The following is a 20,337-nucleotide window of genomic DNA, read 5'->3' on the forward strand; positions in this document are numbered from 1 at the left end:
ACCTTTATCGTATTTTGATTTTTGAGCCTCACAGCCTTAAAATTTTCGCCCCTGAGGCGCAGGAAGGCCGTGTTGCAATATCGGATTTTTTTTATCTAAAAATATTAGAATTAAGAATTGAGTTCTTCATTTGAAATATAGGGTTAATTTTGAGTCGATAATATAGATAGTAGTTTTTGGAGTTAAATAAAAGTTTTCTTTTGCTTAAACGCTTTAATAAATGTGCAGGATGAGCACGACAATAAATGAGCCTTTTTCAATAATGACCAAAATCCCTTTTGAGCTGCAATTGTGGTGGAATGATTTGGGCAAAGAAGGGCAAGACGAAGTGAGAAAATATTTGAAAGACCTTCCGGATTTATTAGACATTCAGCCTCGGGGGGATATCATCAGGGCATTGGTCGCCCATTGGGATTCGGCACATAATGTGTTTCATTTTTCAGACTTTGAACTCACCCCAACAATAGAAGAAATAGCGGGGTACATTGGAAGTGACCAAGCTCCATTGAGATTCAAATACTTGATTGCTCCTAGAGCCATTACCATACATCGATTCCTGGATTCCTTGAAAGTACCCCGGACAGTTCATCACCCAGATTTTGCAAAGGGTTTCTGCAGTTTCCGCTTCGTGTATGATAGATATGGACATGTGGGCGGGTTCAATAATCCAGACTTTAAGCTTTGCAGCAGAAATAGCCGACAAAAATGGGAGGAACACAGGCGAGTGGCATTTATGGTAGCTTTTTTGGGTCTCGTAATATTCCCAAGGAAAGATGGTAATATTGATTTGAAAGTAGCAGGCGTCGTCAGTACTTTGCAAACCATGGGGAAAAGCACTTTAGCACCTATGATTGTGGCTGATATCTTCAGAGCTCTCACTGCGTGCAAAGCTGGGGGCAAATTTTTTGAGGGATGTAACTTATTGTTACAAATGTGGATGATTGAGCATTTGTGCCCGCGCTCTCAGTTATTGAGTTATGGCTCGGCTGAGAAAACTTGTATAGGGGAATTTTGTACGAGAATCAAAGGGGCTAATCTACCTGAAGGAGTCACGGCTTGGGCATTATTATTTCGGAACCTCGAGGCTATCCAGATACAGTGGGTGCTTGGATGGTTGTCTGTCGAGGAAGTCATATATATGCCAGCAGCCCGACCGCATTTTTTGTTAATGGGACTCAAAAGCATACAACCTTATGCACCGTATCGGGTTCTGAGGCAACTCGGTAGATATCAAGTAATACCAAGAGATGAAGATTTGAGTACCCAAGTGGTCGAAATTAGTCCTGACGGTCGATTCCCCGAGGAAGAGGTTCGTCAAATTTGGAGTGAGTGTCAATATCTGATGGCAAACACTTGTGTGTCCGATAGGGTCAGAGGGGAAATTGCTCCAGGGTATCACGAATGGTTCAGAGGTGACGTGGCATATGGGAGACCGGCTAAAAGACCTCATCTCGAAGATTTCGCCAAGTCGTCCCAAGAGCAGTGGGATTGGTTAGCAAAGGAAGAAAGCTATCGAGTTGAGATTGGTAAATTAAAGCAACAAGTCGAGAGTCTGAAATTCGAGAGCAGTGTACAGGTTGCCGAGGATCAAGGTGAAAAGAATAGACTAGCCAGAGAAAATGACGCTCTTAAAGCCCAAGTCCGACAGTTGAAGATAACCATCGATAAGCAACCGAGGAGCCGATCCGATGAACAATTGGTAAAAAGATTGGAAAGCGAAGTCAGAGAATGGCGGGATGAGCTAGGAAAAGCTGAAAATGTCATGGCAGAACTTAAAGCACAATGGGCGACAAGAACCGAAGAGCGTCGCCAATACTTGAATCAGTTGAAAAGGGACCATGAGAAAATTGTTGCCAATTTAAAGAGAAAAGTAGTTTCCCTTGAAGGTAGAGCGGTTAGGCAGACTAGAGACTTCGAAACTGAAAGCGGACATTGTTACAACTTGTTAGCCCAAATGGAGGCAGAAGTGCAACAGCTGCAAGACCAGCACTTGCAAGACTCCCGAGCTTTAAAGACGTGCAGCGATCAGATAAGACGCTTGCTCATAGAAAAGAAGCAAACAAAAGACAGGATTAGAGCCATTGCTCATGCTATTGTCAGGAGATGCCGGGTTTGTGAAGACATGACCCGTACTACTTTTATCTCAGCAGTGATGATCTATGTGAAGCGAACCATGAATGAGTTAGAGCAGCTTGAAAGGGATTTGGATCCTAGACCCGCGGCGAGGCCGAACGACGCCCCGCGGATACCTAAGTTTGAAGCACTAGAATATGCATAGTCCGTGTCTTTGAGTGTCTACCATGTCGAGTCAGTCTTTTGTACGTCCGGATTGAGTATGTTTGCAGCTTAGAGTTTTTGTTTGCTTTCAGATTGCGTTTGTTAGTTTCTTTCCAAAACAAAAGATGTCGAGTTTGTAAGAGTCTGTTTATTAATGAAAGTTGAGCATTTTATTTCCACCCTTATTTTTACATTTATCTTCATGAACTATGCTTGGTTTGATTCGTGCGGGGTCACGATACGTAGGCAATCTCCATAAGATTCGACCATTAACCAAAAAGAAAACAAAAAGAATGAAAAGGAAAATATAAGGAAAACCAAGAAAAATAGAAAGAAAGAAAAGAGCGGAAAAACAAGAGAGAGAAAAGAAAAAGCACAAGAGAGGGATAAGGCGAGGAGAAGAAAAATGAAACAAGGAATGAAATGCCGGGATGACGCATGCAATCGGGCAAACGCATAATAGAAAGGAATAACTGTATAAGTGCATTCATGCCAACGTGTGGTTGTTAAATCTGTTAAGACCTAATCGCTAACAAAGTGGTTGTCTAAATGTGTGATATCAGGCAGGTGGTTAATTGATTGGCAATTCTGGCAACTCATCCATACAACACCCGGTCGAAAGATCAAGTAAAAATGACAAGGAAGGATTCGGAAATCAGCATCGTAGACCCTTCGAATGAGGTTGAGGTAACAGATGTGGGTGCTATGAAAGAAGAGATGAGGAAATTAAAAGCACAAATGGCTGAAATGCATCAGGCATGGTCGCAGGGACACCCAGCACCACTATATCCTGCCAACCCATCTTACATCCCACCCTTGGCTCAAGCTCAGGAGCCTACCACTCCCCACGCATCTTCAGCTTTCCCTTATCAGGCCCAGGGTTATGGTACCACGTCATACGCTCCCCCAGCTCCACCCTCCAAACAAAACCCTCCACCACCCATAGTTCCCATCTTTGTGGCACCTCCCCCAGCTCCGCTACATAGATCATCCAGTGAGCCGCTATTCCAAGCTCACGACACCCAATATTACCCTCCCGAACCCACTTTCAAAGCGCCTGAGCCATATACCTACCCTCCCCATTTTGAAATCCCGGGAGAAGTTGAGAAACCGGTTAAGAATGCAGAACAAGAGGAGGTGATTCGTAAAGTCAAAAGCCTGGAGCAATCCTTCAGGAACATGCATGGATTAGGAAACCAAGTTAGTGTCGCATACAAAGATTTGTACCCTTTTCCTGATGTACAATTGCCTGCGGGGTTTAAAATGCCGAAGTTTGACTTATATGAGGGGCACGGTGACCCAGTAGCCCATCTGCGTGGTTTTTGTAGCAAAATGAGAGGGGCTGGGGGAAAAGATGAGTTGTTGATAGCATATTTCGGGCAAAGCCTGAGCGGGTCAGCGCTAGAATGGTACACGAGGCAAGACCCCGGCCGATGGTATACATGGGATGATTTGGCCCAGGCATTCATCGGCCATTTTCAATATAACCTCGAAATAGTCCCTGATCGTCTGTCATTGTTGAAACTAGAAAAGAAGCCTGGGGAAAGTTTTAGAGAGTTTGGTTTCCGCTGGAGGGAACAAGCTGCAAGGGTTGATCCTCCCATGCGGGAGAGTGAGATGGTAGATTACTTCTTGCAAACATTGGAACCTACCTATTTTGGTCATCTAGTGACATCTGTCGGGAAGTCGTTTAATGAAGTGGTAAAGATGGGAGCCATGATTGAAGAAGGATTGAAATCTAACAAGATCTTGAGCTACTCGGCGTTGAAAGCAACCACCCAGGCCATCCAAAGCGGTACTGGTGGTGTGCTGGGGAAGAAGAAGAAAGAAGAAGTTGTTGCAGTTGAAGCTAATGTTTGGTCCAGGCACAATAACCGTCCACTCTACTACAACCAACCCAGACCCCATCACCCAAACTATCAATATACCCCATATGGTCCACCGCAACACTATTATCCACCACCAGAACCACAATTTTCTATTCACCACGCCCAGACCTACACTCAACCCCCAGTGCACTCGCAATGGCGTACACCAAGTCCCCAAAATACACAGCCACACCCACAAAACACCTATCCACCTCCCAGGGCTAACAGACCAGGAACCAGCTTCCGCCCAAACCAAGCTTTTAGAAATGAGAAGGCCCCAAACAAAAAAACATTTACTCCGCTGGGAGAATCTTACACTTCTCTTTTCCACAGATTGAAACAGTTGGGGATGCTGACCCCAGTTGAATCCAAAGCACCAAATCCTCTTCCCAGAAACCTGGACCACTCTGTTAGCTGCGAGTATTGCTCAGGGATGCCGGGGCACGATACTGAAAAATGTTGGAAGTTGAAAAACGCAATCCAAGAGCTCATTGATAATCGTCGTATTGAGGTACAGGCTCCAGAGGCCCCGAACATCAATCAAAATCCGTTACCAGCGCATTATGAGGCCAACATGATCGAACTGATACATAAGGGGGCAGAGCCTAAGAAACCTTCGCAGGTGGTTATGGTGATTCGTTCTACGGAAACCAAAGAAAAGACAGTGAGTGCAAGGCCAAAGGTTCAGTTGAAAGCAATAAAAGACAAGCCAGTGCTAGTAATGGGAAAGGAACCGTTTGCGGCCGAGAAAAAGCAGGAGCCAGTCAAGATAGTGGTACCAAGGTCAGTATCTGCGCCCGTGGTGGTTGTGAAGGGAATCTATGTAGAACCGGTTGTCATAAAACCGGTAGTCCAGTTACCCATGGTTGATAGCAAAGCCGTACCCTGGAAATATGACAAGGTAGTGGTGACATACAAAGGAAAGGAAATTGAGGAAGAAAGTTGTGAAGCACAGGGACTGACCCGGTAGGGACGTTGTTTCGCCCCCGAAGAGTTGAGAAAAGCTAAGGGCGCAAAAGACAATCCAGTGCCAGTTAAAAAGGCTGTAACGGAAGAAGAGGCAGAAGAGTTTCTGAAAAAGATAAAAGGACAAGATTATTCCATTGTTGAGCAACTGAGAAAAACACCGGCCCAAATCTCATTGTTGTCATTATTAATTCACTCTGATGAGCATTGCCGAGCTTTAATGAAGATATTGAATGAGGCTCATGTGCCTGACAAAATCTCAGTAAACCATTTAGAGACAATTGCCAACAAGATCTTTGAAGTGAACAGGATAGCATTTTCTGATGATGAATTGCCTATGGAAGGCACAGAACACAACAAGGCTCTCTATTTGACGGTCAAATGTGAAGGTTCAATGGTTACTCGGGCACTAATCGATAACGGGTCGAGCGCTAATATTTGCACGTTATCCACATTGAACAAGTTAAAGATTGATGAGGATAGAATCCGCAAAAATAGCATTTGTGTTCGAGGGTTCGATGGAGGGGGAACAAACACAGTAGGGGATATTGTACTCGAATTGACTATTGGCCCAGTCGAGTTCACGATGGAATTTCAGGTGTTGGATGCTGCAGTATCCTATAATCTTTTGTTGGGTCGACCGTGGATTCACGCGGCAAAAGCCGTGCCCTCCACACTGCACCAAATGATTAAATTCGAGTGGGACAGACAAGAAATTGTGTTACATGGGGAAGATCCCACATGCGCCATGAATGATGCCATTGTACCCTTTATAGAGACCGAATATGATAAGGGGCCATGGGTGTATCAGATCCTCAACACGGTTCCGGTGAGCAGGGTGCCTGAGGGTAAAAGCATGCCATGTCCCAGGGTGTCAGCTGCGACCGTCATGGTAGTGTCAGAAATGTTGAATAACGGGTTCGTGCCCGGGAAGGGTTTGGGGGTTGAACTGCAGGGCATTACTCAACCTGTGTCTTTGCCCAAAAATCTGGACACCTTCGGGTTAGGGTTCAAACCAACAGCAGCAGATGTCAGAAAGGCCCGTAAATTGAAGAAGAAAGCTTGGGTGCTCCCTAAACCAATTCCTCGATTGTCCAGGTCCTTCGTCAGACCAAGTATTAAGAAACAATCATTGGCAAAGATGCCAGGTTCGTTAATTGAGGCAGATGGGAATTTGGATAAGGTGTTTGAGAAAGTATTTGCTGAAGTAAACATGGTTGAGGCCGGGGAAGGGTCAAGCAGAGCAGACATACAGTACATCGGACCACGTGCTAACATCAACAATTGGGAAGCTACTCCTCTTCCAGTTCGGAGGGAGTCGTGGTAGTGGGTTTTGTTTTCCTTTTTGTCACCTGGATTATTCCAGGGTTTGTAATCCAGTTGTTATGTTCCGTCCGTTTGGATGAGTTAAAACCTTGTTGTCTTTACGTTTAATGAAATGCAATTTTCTTCGTCCCTAATTCTCTTTCCATTTTCTTTTCTTTTCTTTGTACAGTTCTTTTTATGCTGATATCAATGACATGACATGCATGAGGAATCTTCGGCCCAGTTTTAAAAGCCAATCTAGTTCAGAAGTAATAATACAAGAGATCGAGTGTGATGATGGGGTGGATTGTAATAATGATGAAGCTTATGAGGAAATTAGTAAAGAATTAAGTCACTTTGAAGAAAAACCCAAACCTAACCTAAATGACACAGAAGCAGTTAATCTAGGGGACCAAGACAATGTACGGGAAACTAAAATAAGTGTTCATTTGGAGCCACAACTCAAGGAGGAGATAATTAAAGTATTGCATGAGTACAAAGACGTTTTTGCATGGTCATATGATGATATGCCGGGTCTAAGCACCGATTTGGTGGTTCATAAATTGCCCACTGATCCAGCACTCCTCCCTGTCAAGCAGAAGTTGAGAAAGTTCAAAACAGACATAAGTGTGAAGATCAAAGAAGAGATCACCAAGCAGTTTGAGGCAAGGGTCATTCAGGTTACACGGTACCCCACTTGGTTAGCCAATGTCGTGCCTGTGCCAAAGAAAGATGGCAAGACCAGGGTGTGCGTCGATTATCGAGACCTTAACAAAGCAAGCCCAAAAGATAATTTCCCACTGCCCAACATCCATATACTGATCGACAATTGTGCCAAACATGATATTGGCTCTTTTGTGGATTGTTATGCGGGTTATCATCAGATTCTAATGGATAAGGAAGATGCAGAAAAGACGGCATTCATCACGCCGTGGGGAACGTATTGTTATCGGGTCATGCCGTTTGGTTTGAAAAATGCTGGGGCAACTTATATGAGGGCCATGACAACTATCTTCCATGATATGATACATAAAGAAATCGAGGTATACGTGGATGATGTGATCGTGAAGTCTAGACAGCAATCTGACCATGTCAGAGATTTGAGAAAATTCTTTCAAAGGCTTCTCAGGTATAATCTTAAGCTCAATCCTGCGAAATGTGCTTTCGGGGTGCCATCTGGGAAGTTGTTAGGATTTATAGTTAGCCGGAGGGGTATTGAATTAGACCCGTCAAAAATCAAAGCTATTCAGGAGTTGCCACCTCCAAGAAACAAAACCGAGGTGATGAGTTTGTTGGGGAGACTGAACTATATCAGCAGGTTCATTGCTCAGCTTACGGCAACGTGTGAACCAATTTTCAAATTATTGAAGAAAGATGTCGCAGTCAAATGGACTGATGAATGCCAGGAGGCTTTTGATAAAATAAAGGGGTATTTGTCAAACCCACCCGTGTTGGTCCCACCAGAGCCAGAGAGGCCTTTGATTCTGTATCTGACAGTTGTGGATAGTTCATTCGGCTGTGTACTGGGGCAGCATGATGTTACGGGCAGAAAAGAGCAGGCTATCTACTATCTCAGTAAGAAGTTCACATCTTACGAGGTCAAGTATACTCATCTGGAAAGGACATGTTGTGCCCTAACTTGGGTGGCACAGAAATTGAAACATTACTTGTCATCTTACACCACTTACCTTATATCTCGCTTGGACCCGTTGAAGTATATTTTCCAGAAACCCATGCCCACAGGAAGGCTTGCAAAGTGGCAGATCTTACTTACAGAGTTCGACATTGTCTATGTGACACGGACTGCCATGAAAGCACAGGCATTAGCCGATCACTTGGCTGAGAACCCCGTTGATGAAGATTATGAGCCTTTGAAAACTTATTTCCCTGATGAAGAGGTAATGCACATTGAAGAATTAGAACAAGCTGAGAAGTCGGGATGGAAACTTTTCTTTGATGGGGCTGCAAATATGAAGGGTGTGGGAATAGGAGCAGTACTTATTTCGGAAACAGGTCAGCATTACCCCGTTACAGCTCGACTTCGTTTCTACTGTACAAACAACATGGCAGAATATGAGGCGTGTATATTGGGATTGAGATTAGCTGTGGATATGGGTGTACGGGAAGTCTTGGTCATGGGTGACTCGGACTTACTGGTACACCAGATTCAAGGGGAATGGGAAACACGGGACTTGAAGCTTATACCGTATCGACAGTGTCTGCATGAGCTTTGCCAGCGTTTTCAGGCCATAGAATTCAGACACATTCCAAGGATTCATAATGAGGTTGCTGACGCTTTGGCTACTTTGGCGTCAATGTTGCACCATCCAGATAAGGCCTATGTTGATCCATTGCAGATTCAAGTCCGTGATCAGCATGCTTACTGCAATGTGATAGAAGAGGAAATCGATGGAGAGCCGTGGTTCCATGATATCAAAGAGTACATCAAAGCGGGAGTGTATCCAACGCAGGCCACCAGTGATCAGAAAAGAACAATTCGACGGTTGGCAAGTGGGTTTTTCCTTAGTGGAGGAGTACTGTACAAAAGAACGCCAGAGCTCGGTTTGTTGAGATGTATAGATGCACGGCAGGCCACAACTATCATGACTGAGGTGCATTCCGGAGTTTGCGGACCGCATATGAGTGGGTATGTTCTAGCAAAGAAGATTCTCCGAGCAGGTTATTATTGGCTCACGATGGAGCGAGATTGTATCAGTTTTGTGCGTAAGTGTCATCAATGCCAAATACATGGAGATTTGATTCATGCTCCACCATCAGAATTACATACGATGTCCGCGCCATGGCCTTTTGTTGCATGGGGCATGGATGTTATTGGGCCAATTGATCCAGCAGCATCAAATGGGCACAGGTTTATCTTGGTAGCTATAGATTATTTTACCAAATGGGTGGAAGCGAAGACATTCAAGTCTGTGACCAAGAAGGCTGTAGTTGACTTCGTGCATGCAAATATCATCTGTCGGTTTGGGATCCCAAAGGTAATCATCACAGATAATGGGGCTAATCTTAATAGTCATTTGATGAAGGAGACATGTGAGCAGTTTAAGATTGCTCACAGGCACTCTACTCCGTACCGTCCCAAGGCAAATGGTGCGGTTGAAGCGGCCAATAAGAACATAAAGAAAATACTCCGGAAGATGGTTGAAGGATCTAGACAATGGCACGAGAAATTGCCTTTTGCATTGTTAGGATATCGCACCACCGTGCGTACCTCGGTAGGGGCGACTCCTTACTCATTGGTATACGGTACCGAGGCAGTAATACCCGCAGAAGTGGAAATCCCATCTCTGCGAATCATTGCAGAGGCTGAGATCGATGATGATGAATGGGTGAAAAGCCGTCTTGAGCAGTTGAGTTTGATCGATGAGAAAAGATTGGCATCAGTGTGTCATGGCCAACTGTACCAACGAAGAATGGCAAGAGCATACAACAAAAAAGTACGTCCAAGGAAATTTGAAGTCGGGCAATTAGTACTGAGGCGGATCTTGCCTCATTGGGCTGAGGCAAAAGGAAAATTTGCCCCAAACTGGCAGGGACCATTTGTAGTAACCAGAGTGTTGTCTAACGGAGCATTGTATTTGACAGATATGGAAGGAGAATGTGTAGAAATGGCCATCAATTCCGATGCGGTCAAGAGATATTAAGTATGATTTCTTTATTTTCTGAATGTATCTGTTCGTATTTGGCATATCTTAAAGATTGAAATGATGAAGGCATTTTGTTCTTCTATCCAAACACTCTTATCCCTTGTTATCCCCTTCGAGCCTTACTTATTTTTCATACACCTCTTTCGGAATCAGCGGCACTATAAGAGAACATATGTGACGAACATAAAGAAAAGAAAAAGAAGAAAAGAAAAAGAAAAAGAAAAGAAGAAAAGGAAAAGAAAGAAAAGTGAAAAAAAGGGAAAGAAGAGAAACATAACAACGTAGTCTCTATGAAGTGAACTACGTTTGACTTGATCCCGAAAGGGTACGTAGGCAGCCTTACTCCGAGGTTCAGTCATACCAAATAGAAATCCAAAAATCCCCAAGCAAGAAACTGGGGCAGAAATGGTGATTGTTATGAAAGTGGGATTCCGAAAGTTGTAATTTGAACCCATTTGAATTGTTTTGAGCCTTTTATACCTTTCTTTCTAACTCAATCCAAAAGCCTACATTACGGTCCAAACAAAGACCTTATGATCAATTTTGAGAAATGCCAAGATGAACATGTAGGAATAACCCACGACAGGGGCAACACTCTAGTTCGAGCAAGAAGAACAAAAATAAATGAGAGAGTCTTATAGGTGAAAACCCTCACGGGCACCATAAGGCGATGGGAGCTGAGAGAAAAATAAATGAGAGAGTCTTGTTGGTGAAAACCTTTACGGGCACCTCAAGGCGAAGGTGAGATAAGAAATGGAAAACTGAGAAAGGTCTGTTTGATAGAAACCGTTTTGCGGTACCGCAGGAAAACAAGGTTAAGGTCTGGATAAATCAAACAAGTGATGGAAGTTCTGGGCAATGAGGTACGACAATTGAGAGTTGTTTGTTTGGACAGATTGGGCTGATTAATCCAAAATGCATGTCTTGACCATTGGTACTAGTTGTCTCGCACAGATAAGTTTATTTTCCTTCTCTTTTTTAAACAGTCATCTGGTTTTGGATTCCTCTTATCCTTAACTCAAGAATCATTGCATTTCATTTTCTTTTGAGGGTTTTATCTAGCTGAGATATTTCAATGCCAGTTTTGTTCAATGCAAGCAGAAAGGACTTCAAATCTCACTACCAGCTTCTAGAATTGTAAAGCACAACGTGGTCAGAGCATGTCAAAAACAACTTGATGTCAAGAGGAATACAGGGAATTAACGAAAGTTTCATCGGTGAAATGATTGGGGAATGTCGTGGGAAAGACAAAAGCTCAAACAAAAAGGTCAGAAAAGTGAAATAACAGCAGGGGTGTAAAACATTTAGGTCGCCAGAGGTTGGAAAATTTAAAAGTTGGTCAGAAAGTCAAGCGGTTCAGGGTCACTGCGTGGAAATCAGTCAACACAAAGCAAGGCAGTGGAAGGATTTTTCAGCAAGAATGCCATCAACTAACCACTGTTTTAAACTGACGAAATTTTCTTTGATTGAGTAGGGGGAGAAAAGTTAGTTGTTGAGGAGGAATTCTCCAGGAGGGAAAAACAAGCACTAATCAGGATAAATGCAAGTTGTCAGGAGTCCGCCTGAAGAACGGAGACATACAGTTTAAATTTTAAAAGTTAGGAGTCCGCCTGGAGAATAGAGACATTCAATTTCAAATTTAGCAATCAGGAGTCCGCCTAGAGAACAGAAACATACTTTTCAAGTTTGATGTCAGGAGTCCGCCTGAAGAACGGAGACATACAGTTTAAATTTTAAAAGTCAGGAGTCCGCCTGAAGAACGGAGACATACAGTTTAAATTTTAAAAGTTAGGAGTCCGCCTGGAGAATAGAGACATTCATTTCAAATTTAGCAATCAGGAGTCCGCCTGGAGAATAGAGACGTACTTTTCAAATTTAGCAATCAGGAGTCCGCCTGGAGAACAGAGACATACTTTTCAAGTTTGACATCAGGAGTCCGCCTGAAGAACGGAGACATACAGCTTAAATTTTAAAAGTCAGGAGTCCGCCTGGAGAATAGAGACATACTTTTCAAGATTGATGTCAGGAGTCCGCCTGAAGAACAGAGACAGATAGTTTAAATTTTAAAAGTCAGGAGTCCGCCTGGAGAATAGAGACATACTTTTCAAGATTGATGTCAGGAGTCCGCCTGAAGAACAGAGACACATAGTTTAAATTTTAAAAGTCAGAAGTCTGCCTGGAGAATAGAGATATTCCATTTCAAAGTTAGCAATTGGGAGCCCGCCCAGATAACAGAGGCATACATTCAGTCTTTACATTTCAAGAGTTGAAGTTGGGAGCCCGCCCAGATAACAGAGGAATACATTTCAGTCTTTTCATTTCAAGCATTGAAGTTGGGAGCCCGCCCAGATAACAGAGGCATACATTTCAGTCTTTTCATTTCAAGTGTTGAAGTTGGGAGCCCGCCCATAGAACAGAGGCATACATTTCAGTCTTTACATTTCAAGCATTGAAGTCGGGAGCCCGCCCAGATAACAGAGGCATACATTCAGTCTTTACATTTCAAGCATTGAAGTTGGGAGCCCGCCCAGATAACAGAGGCATACATTCAGTCTTTAATTTCAAGTATTGAAGTTGGGAGCCCGCCCATAGAACAGAGGCATACATTTCAAGATCAAGTCAGAGGACAATAAAACAGAGGGTTACAATAGGAATCCCCAGCAGAAAACAATAAAATTCCCCGGCACCGGGAAACAGAAGGTTGCAACAAGAGGTCACAGTACAAACTCAAGTACATGTGTCAAAAGAAGAAAAGCACCGGAAGAAATGCAAGCAGACAAGGAAGCAAGGCAACAAAAACAAATTGTACTCTAGCCTAGCTTCTTGTTTTCTTTTAAGCATGGTGTAACAAGGAGATCGGTAAGCAGTGGTAATAGCATGCAACAACAGTAACAATGCAGTCCCACGGTAGTCCCAGCTACCAAAATTTCCCGAACTACATTGACCTGATTCCTGTTTAGCCCAGGATATGTAGGAAACCTTTGAAGCAAAGGTTCGGTCAAATCTTTTTCAAAAAATGTTTCACACGGAGTACTCGGATGGGCAAAAATCGCTCGCTTTATCTTTGCACGAAAACCCTTCGTGTCTTCGGGTAAAGAGGGGCAGCTGTAAGCACGTGATTTTTGCCCAATATGAGAATTACTCCCAAAAGTTCAAAAATAAAATGATTTTTCTTTGGTGTGCAATTTTGTGATATTTTGAATAATTATTTGTATTTGTCTGTGCGTTGTTTATTTGCTAAATTAATAAAAATACAAAAATATGTCGCATTTTGCATGTAGGATTTAATTCTACAATTGTTAGTAATTAAATTTGTTTTACAAAAATTAAAAATTACAAAAATAGGCATCGTTTGCATTTTTAGCATTTAATGTCCAAATATACAATTTTATGCTTAATTATTACTTAATTGTGCGTTAATTGTTATTGGAAGTTAATTTGAGCTTTTATAACTTAATTTAGTTCTTAATAATAGTTTAAGTATTTTTATAATTTAGTTTTAGAGAAATAACGGAAGAAAAGAGAGCGAAAATATAAAGAAAGTCGGAATTGGGTCTCTTCTTCGATTTCAAGCCACAGGCCCAAAAAATGGCCCAATCTTCCCTACGACCCAGTCCATTTCGAACTGGGTTGACCCAGTCCATAACCCAAAAGACCCAAACCCCTTTGTCTTACATTTTACAAAACAAAGCAAAACAAAAAGAAGACAAAAACCCTAAAAATTTTCAAAACAATCCGCCACCCCCCCCCCTTTCCCTATCTTCTTCTTCTCCAAGTTTCTCCAAAGCTCATCCATGACTTCACCCTCAAGCTCCCATGGCTGCCTCGTCCTCATCTTCTCCATCGCACCATGAACGAGCAGTCCCATGGCTGCTTCTTCTTCTTTTAAACACCAACAACTCCACCATTGCACCATGAACGACCCCAAGCTTTCTTCGTCGCACCATGAACGACCCCAAGCTCAAGCTCGTTCATGGATGCTTCCTCGCAGTCCCTTTCATCCTCTTCGTCGAACAACCAGCCTCGTCTTCCACCCGAGGCAACCCCAGTCACGCCGGAAAAACCCTCGACCAACGAAGGAGGAACCCCATCGTTGCGGATTCCTTTGCTCCTCCCAGCTGCCGCGATGCTACTTCTTCCTCCTTCCGAGCACGTCGAGCTGCTGCCATGGTCGACCAGCTGCTCCTGTTCCGAGCACGTCGAGCTGCTGCCATAGTCGACGAGTTGCTCCTGTTCCGAGCACGTCAACTGCTGCCCGTGTCCAGCTGCGACGAGCAGCCATGGCTGCTCCGAACGGATGTCGCCGCTGTTTCTCCTTAACCTCCATTGCTACTGCTTCGACGTTGTTTCAGCCGAATCCTTAAGTTCGAGTTCGTCGTTGGTTAGTCGTTCGTCGTTTCAATCCGGTTAGTAGTTTTGAATTTTATTTTGTCCATTTTCGTTTTTATATTTCTCAAAGTTAAAATCGTTAAATATTTGATTCTTGTTTTGTTCGTTGTTCATCGTTGAAATCGTTTTTCTAGTTTGTTCATGTTCATGTGCTTTGTTAAAATTAATTTTCAGATTTCAAAATAGAAGTTTAATTAGTTGTTTTCATGTTTATTTCGTGTTCGTATTGTTGTTTAAGTGAATATTTGTTAGTTTAATATTTGTTAGATTCAAATTGAAATTTAATTAATTGTTTCTTCAATTTGTTTCATGTATTTGATGTATTTTCCGGAAATTGTTAATATTGTTAAGTTCAAGTTTAAATTCATAATTGTTTCTTCTTAGTTTTTGTTTTGTCATTTGCCTAAAAGAATTTAGTTGTAATAAGGGAAGTATGTTGGTTTTAGTCATTTGAATCCGTCATTTTTATTTTTAGATTTAATTCATGTTCATATTATGTTTGTTTGATTTTGAATCCGAAATGTGTATAGTTTGATTTCTTGTTTACCATTTGTGATTATTTCTTGAATTGGTCTCATAATCTTGTTTAAAGTTTAATATAAGAATTGTTTGTTGTAATGTTGTTAGAGTGGATTTTAAGTTCAATATGATTGAATTTAGAAATCTAAATATACTTGTTTGTTGTTGTTGTTGAATCCGAAAATAGGATTGTTTGTTGCTAAAATATTGTTCAATCAAATTTTAGTTGTTCTTTGTTGTTCAATTTGTGTTCATGTGATTTGTTGTTGAAATGTTGAAGAATTCATGTTCATGAAATTTGTTGTTTGAACATTGTTAGAAATTAATCATATTGTCTATATTTTGGTTAAGTTTGATTAATTGATGTGTTATAGCTGATGGGTAGTTTGGTAATTTATAGTACTTTCGGGAGGTAAAATAGTAATTTGCAATAGGGTCGGAGGGGTAGTTTAGGAATTGTACATTTTGTAATTGTTTATTTGAAGCATGGGGGACAAAATGAAATGGGGTGGGTTGTGATATGGTTATTTAATATAAAGGGGGGACAAGACAAAATTTAGTGGGGGAATCTTGCATTATTTTATGTTAGGCATGAGGGACAAAATATAATGGGGTGGTGTGATATGTTTATTTAATGTAATGGGGATGAGTGAGAAGATAATGAGTTTGGTAGAGAAAATGGGTTGATTTTAATTGATTAAAAGATTTATGGGATGTGATATAAGTAGAAGTCTTGAAATCAGATATATATATACACAGACAGAAAAAAACGGGAGGGAGAAACAAATCTGAAAATAAGAGAGAGAAAAGGGTTGAACATTTAAGAGATAGAAAATTCCGAAAAATATTTAAGCTTTCAAATATTAAAAAAAACTAAAAAAAATATTCTGTTTTCTTTTGTTGTTTGAAATCAGAATTAATTGTTGTTTCATAAAAGCTGGAAGCTTTTGTTTTTTTTGGATTACTACTCCACCGGTCTGTTACTGGGTTGTTACTGTTGCTGGGCTATTGTTGCTGTGTTGTACTGATTTTACTGCTGCTGCTGATTCTCATATTCATTTTCTTTTGCTTCCAATATCAGGTACACAACTGAAAAGCTGTTTATTGTAATCCGAAATATGAAGCGTGAATACATATGAAGAATGAAAATTTGAAGTTTTAATTTCGTTTTTATTTCTTTGTTCCTTTTGTTGATTGTATTTAAGCTATTTCATGAATTACTAAATAATAACTGGAATAAGAAAATAATATCATAAGTTAGTCTGTAATAAATCAGTTCGGCAAAATAGGTTAATTCACTAGTTATGAAGGCTTCAAGATTATAGGTTGATCATGAACAAGTAGCTAAATTTAGCTAAGACACGAATTTAAATTAAACATCGTAAATTAGGCATTAAGGCATGACTTGAGCTTAAGCAAGATTAAAAGAACGTTTAAGTCTAATAAACTTTCTAATAAGCTTTAGTAATTATGGTTAAATCTAGTTTCAAATGATTGTGAATAATTAATCTCAATAATATTTTTTAAAAAAATAACAATGCTGAGTTTTAATCTAGCTATATTTGTTTATTTTGAATATTAGTTGTTGAATTTTTATTTTATTTATAATTTCGAAATTAAGAGTAAAATTCCTTTTTCATCAATATTTGTATTAATCAAGCAATTAGCATGTCATGTCTTCTTAAAATAATAAAAAGCTAGTAATTAATTAGGATTTTCTTTCTTTATTTTAGAGACTAATTTTTATAGAAAAATGTAGTCGTTTTAAGATTTGTCCATTTAAAATAAATGAGATGAGCCTCGCTTAATGAAATGTATAGATTGCGGGGCCCTCAATAAATGTACATTTAATCGCTTAGAATTAGGGAGGAGCCGTTTTAGCAAATTTCACGGCCCTACCCAAAATAATGATACGCTAGTCGCTCTAGGCGCGTATTTAATAATGTTATTTTCTTAAATACGGGTGTGCATTTATGTAACCCAAATCTAAATCTCAACGGAGTCGAAATGTGTCGATAATCACGGGTGCATTGATTGCGACGTGATTTGAAATACGTTTTCACAATGTTGCAATTCTTCGTAAAATAATAACAATAAATAATAATAATAATAATAAAAGCGGCTAAGGGATAAATTGTATAAAATCAGATAATCAAGCCAAATATAACAGTTGAGCGACCGTGCTAGAACCACGGAACTCGGGAATGCCTAACACCTTCTCCCGGGTTAACAGAATTCCTTATCCGGATTTCTGGTTCGCGGACTGTAATACAGAGTCATTCTTTTCCTCGATTCGGGATTAAACTGGTGACTTGGGACACCCTAAATCTCCCAAGTGGCGACTCTGAAATAAATAAACAAATCCCGTTTCGACTGTCCTTTAATTGGAAAAAACTCATGTACCCCCGCGAGGGCGGAAAAAGGAGGTGTGACAGATATTTGTAGATATTTTTGCTTTAGAGATAAAATAATGGCAATTTCTATAGATAATGCTTCTAGTAACACTAGTGCTATAGGCATACTTACAACAACACTAAATCCCGCATTTAGGAATATATTTCATGTTAGATGTATTTGTCATATTTATCATTTAATTGTCGGTGATGGTGTGCGAATTTTAAATTTAGAAATTGAAAAGATTAGAATGGCTCTTAATTGGCTTTTTTATTCAAACCGTAGAAGTAGACTAAGAGAATATTTTAAAAAATATGATGAATATGGCCTTAGAGAAAGAAAGGTTCCTAAAGCTTGCCCGACTAGATAGAATTATATGTACGAAAGTTTAGTAGTTGCATATGAATATAGAAACCCAATTAATGCAACGTTTAATACTCGGGTGGGTGGTGAGGATGATGATGAAATGTTTACTACTCAAGATTGGACGAAAATTAAAATTCTTATAGATTTTTTAGAACATTTTCAAATTGCTACAAATGCATTTTCTGGGCAATATTATCCTACTATTTCAAACTGTTTAGTTTATATTGCAGCACTATGTGATTTGTTTGTTGAATTTTCGGAGGGTAGGGAAATTTATCAACTTGCTATAAATGAAATGAAAGAAAAGTTTAAAAAATATTTTTTCCCTATTCCTCCTATTTATGGTGTTGCTGCAATATTAAATCCTACAATGAAATTAGGAGGTCCTCATTTTTTGTACTCAAATATTTATAAGGCTTTAGATCTTTCAAGTGAGGAATTTGCTACACTTGCATATGCAAAAGCCTCAATTAAAATCAATGCTCAAACAATTTATAATGATTATCAACTTGTCTTAGAGCATGCTAGGCCAAATGTTCCAACCCTTACTTCGTCTAGTTCACAATCGTCTAAAAGAGATGCGGACTTAAAAGCACTTAAATCTTGGACGGAGTTCAGGGGTTCTCAAGGTGATAATTATGATGAAACTTCACATCTAAATGAGCTTCAAGTTTATTTGTCGCAGGGACTTGAAAAGGAGAATCCAGACGGCACTTTTGATCTTTTGGAATGGTGGAAGGCAAGGGAAAAATATTTTCCGGTTCTTGCAAGGATGGCTCGGGATATTTTATCAATTCAAGCTTCAACTGTTGCATCAGAGAGCGCTTTCAGTCAAGCAAGACTTCAAATAGGTGATCATAGAGCGTCAATGAGGGAGAGCTTGGAAAAATCTGTACTGTTCAGAGATTGGATCCGCTCGGAAAGAAGAAACTTTGGAATTGCGGAATCACAACCGGCGATAGATGAAGCCTATGAAGAAATGATGGCGGAACTTGCGGAGGATGCTGCTTCGCCCGGAAGTGGTGATGAACAAGCTTCTTTTCCACCACCACCAACGCAACCTCCTCCGAACCTTGAAGGATTTATGAAATTTGTTAGAGATACAATGTAGATTATGGTGTACCTTGTACTTTGGCATATCTTCTTTTAGTTTTTTCCCTTTTAATGGTGGTATTAGTACCTTGTTGTGCTCATTCCATTGGGGGAGGAAGACTAAGAAAGATATGCCATTTTTGGTAATAAAAATTATAAGACATGCCCTTGAATATCTTTTTGCAATATTTTTTTGTCTTTAACTTGCAATTATTTATAAGCTATAATATATATACATAACATACAATATATACTACAAGAAAATATATAAGGGAATATATATACATAACATACAATATATACTACAAGAAAATATATAAGGTAATATATATGCATAACATACAATATATACTACAAGAAAATATATAAGGTAATATATATACATAACATACAATATATACTACAAGAAAATCTCTCTCTCTCTCTCTCTCTCTATATATATATATATATATATATATATATATATATATATATATATATATATATATACTACAAAATATTATAAGAAATTATATTTGGAAATATATATACATAACATACTATATATAGTATACTATACTAGTATACTATATACATATAAATATACTATATATATATATATATATATATATATATATATTATATACTATACTAGTATACTATATATACTACAAAACAAGATTTTTCAAAATTCAAAATGAGGGCCCCACCCCCAATGACCACCAACGGCCATATTGCACAAATAGCCATTTTTTTCAATTTACAAAACTAACCTTCTCTAACACTATAAATACCCCCTCCCTCTTCTTCATTTCAATACTCAATACTCATTTCTCAATCTAAATTTCTCTCAATCTCCAATTTTCAAGACTTCAAGTCTCAATCTTAATTTTCAAGTTACATCATGCCCCGTTCGGAAAGAGTGCGCTTATTTGTTTCGCACTACTATGAAGTGCTTGAAGAAAATGGAGAAGGCCAAATATTAAAATGCAAGAACTGTGGAAGAGTCTTAAATTTTCGTTCAGGGTGTACCACATGCATTTTAAGGAGACATATAACGTATTGTGTTGATGGTATTTATCCGCAAATTCGTCTTTAAGATATTTCAACAATTTGTGTTATTTTACAATTATTAGACGTATTTATGCTTTATGTTGTACTTTCTTATTAATTTATTATGTAAGGCAATTTAGTTTTACTATTGTTTTGTTATTTTACTTTTTCGTCAAACACTTTAATAATTAGATTTCTACATATATATTAATTATATAGTCATGATAGGGTTTACAAGAAATTGCCTTAAACAAAAAAATTAAAAAAAAAAACAGAAATAAAAAAGCCCGTTAGGCCCGCTAAGCCCACGAGCGCGGCCCATTTAGCACAGGACCATATGGGCTTAGGCCCGTCACGGGTTGGTTCCACCCGTTGAGCCCACGAAGCCCGGGACTGTCAGAGCCCAGGCCCGCTAAGCCCAGGCTCGTTAAGCACGGCCCATTTGGCCCATTTAGGCCCGGGCC

The sequence above is a fragment of the Nicotiana sylvestris genome, chromosome 10, assembly GCF_000393655.2.
Source record: "Nicotiana sylvestris chromosome 10, ASM39365v2, whole genome shotgun sequence".
In the NCBI taxonomy this organism is placed as follows: Eukaryota; Viridiplantae; Streptophyta; class Magnoliopsida; order Solanales; family Solanaceae; genus Nicotiana; species Nicotiana sylvestris.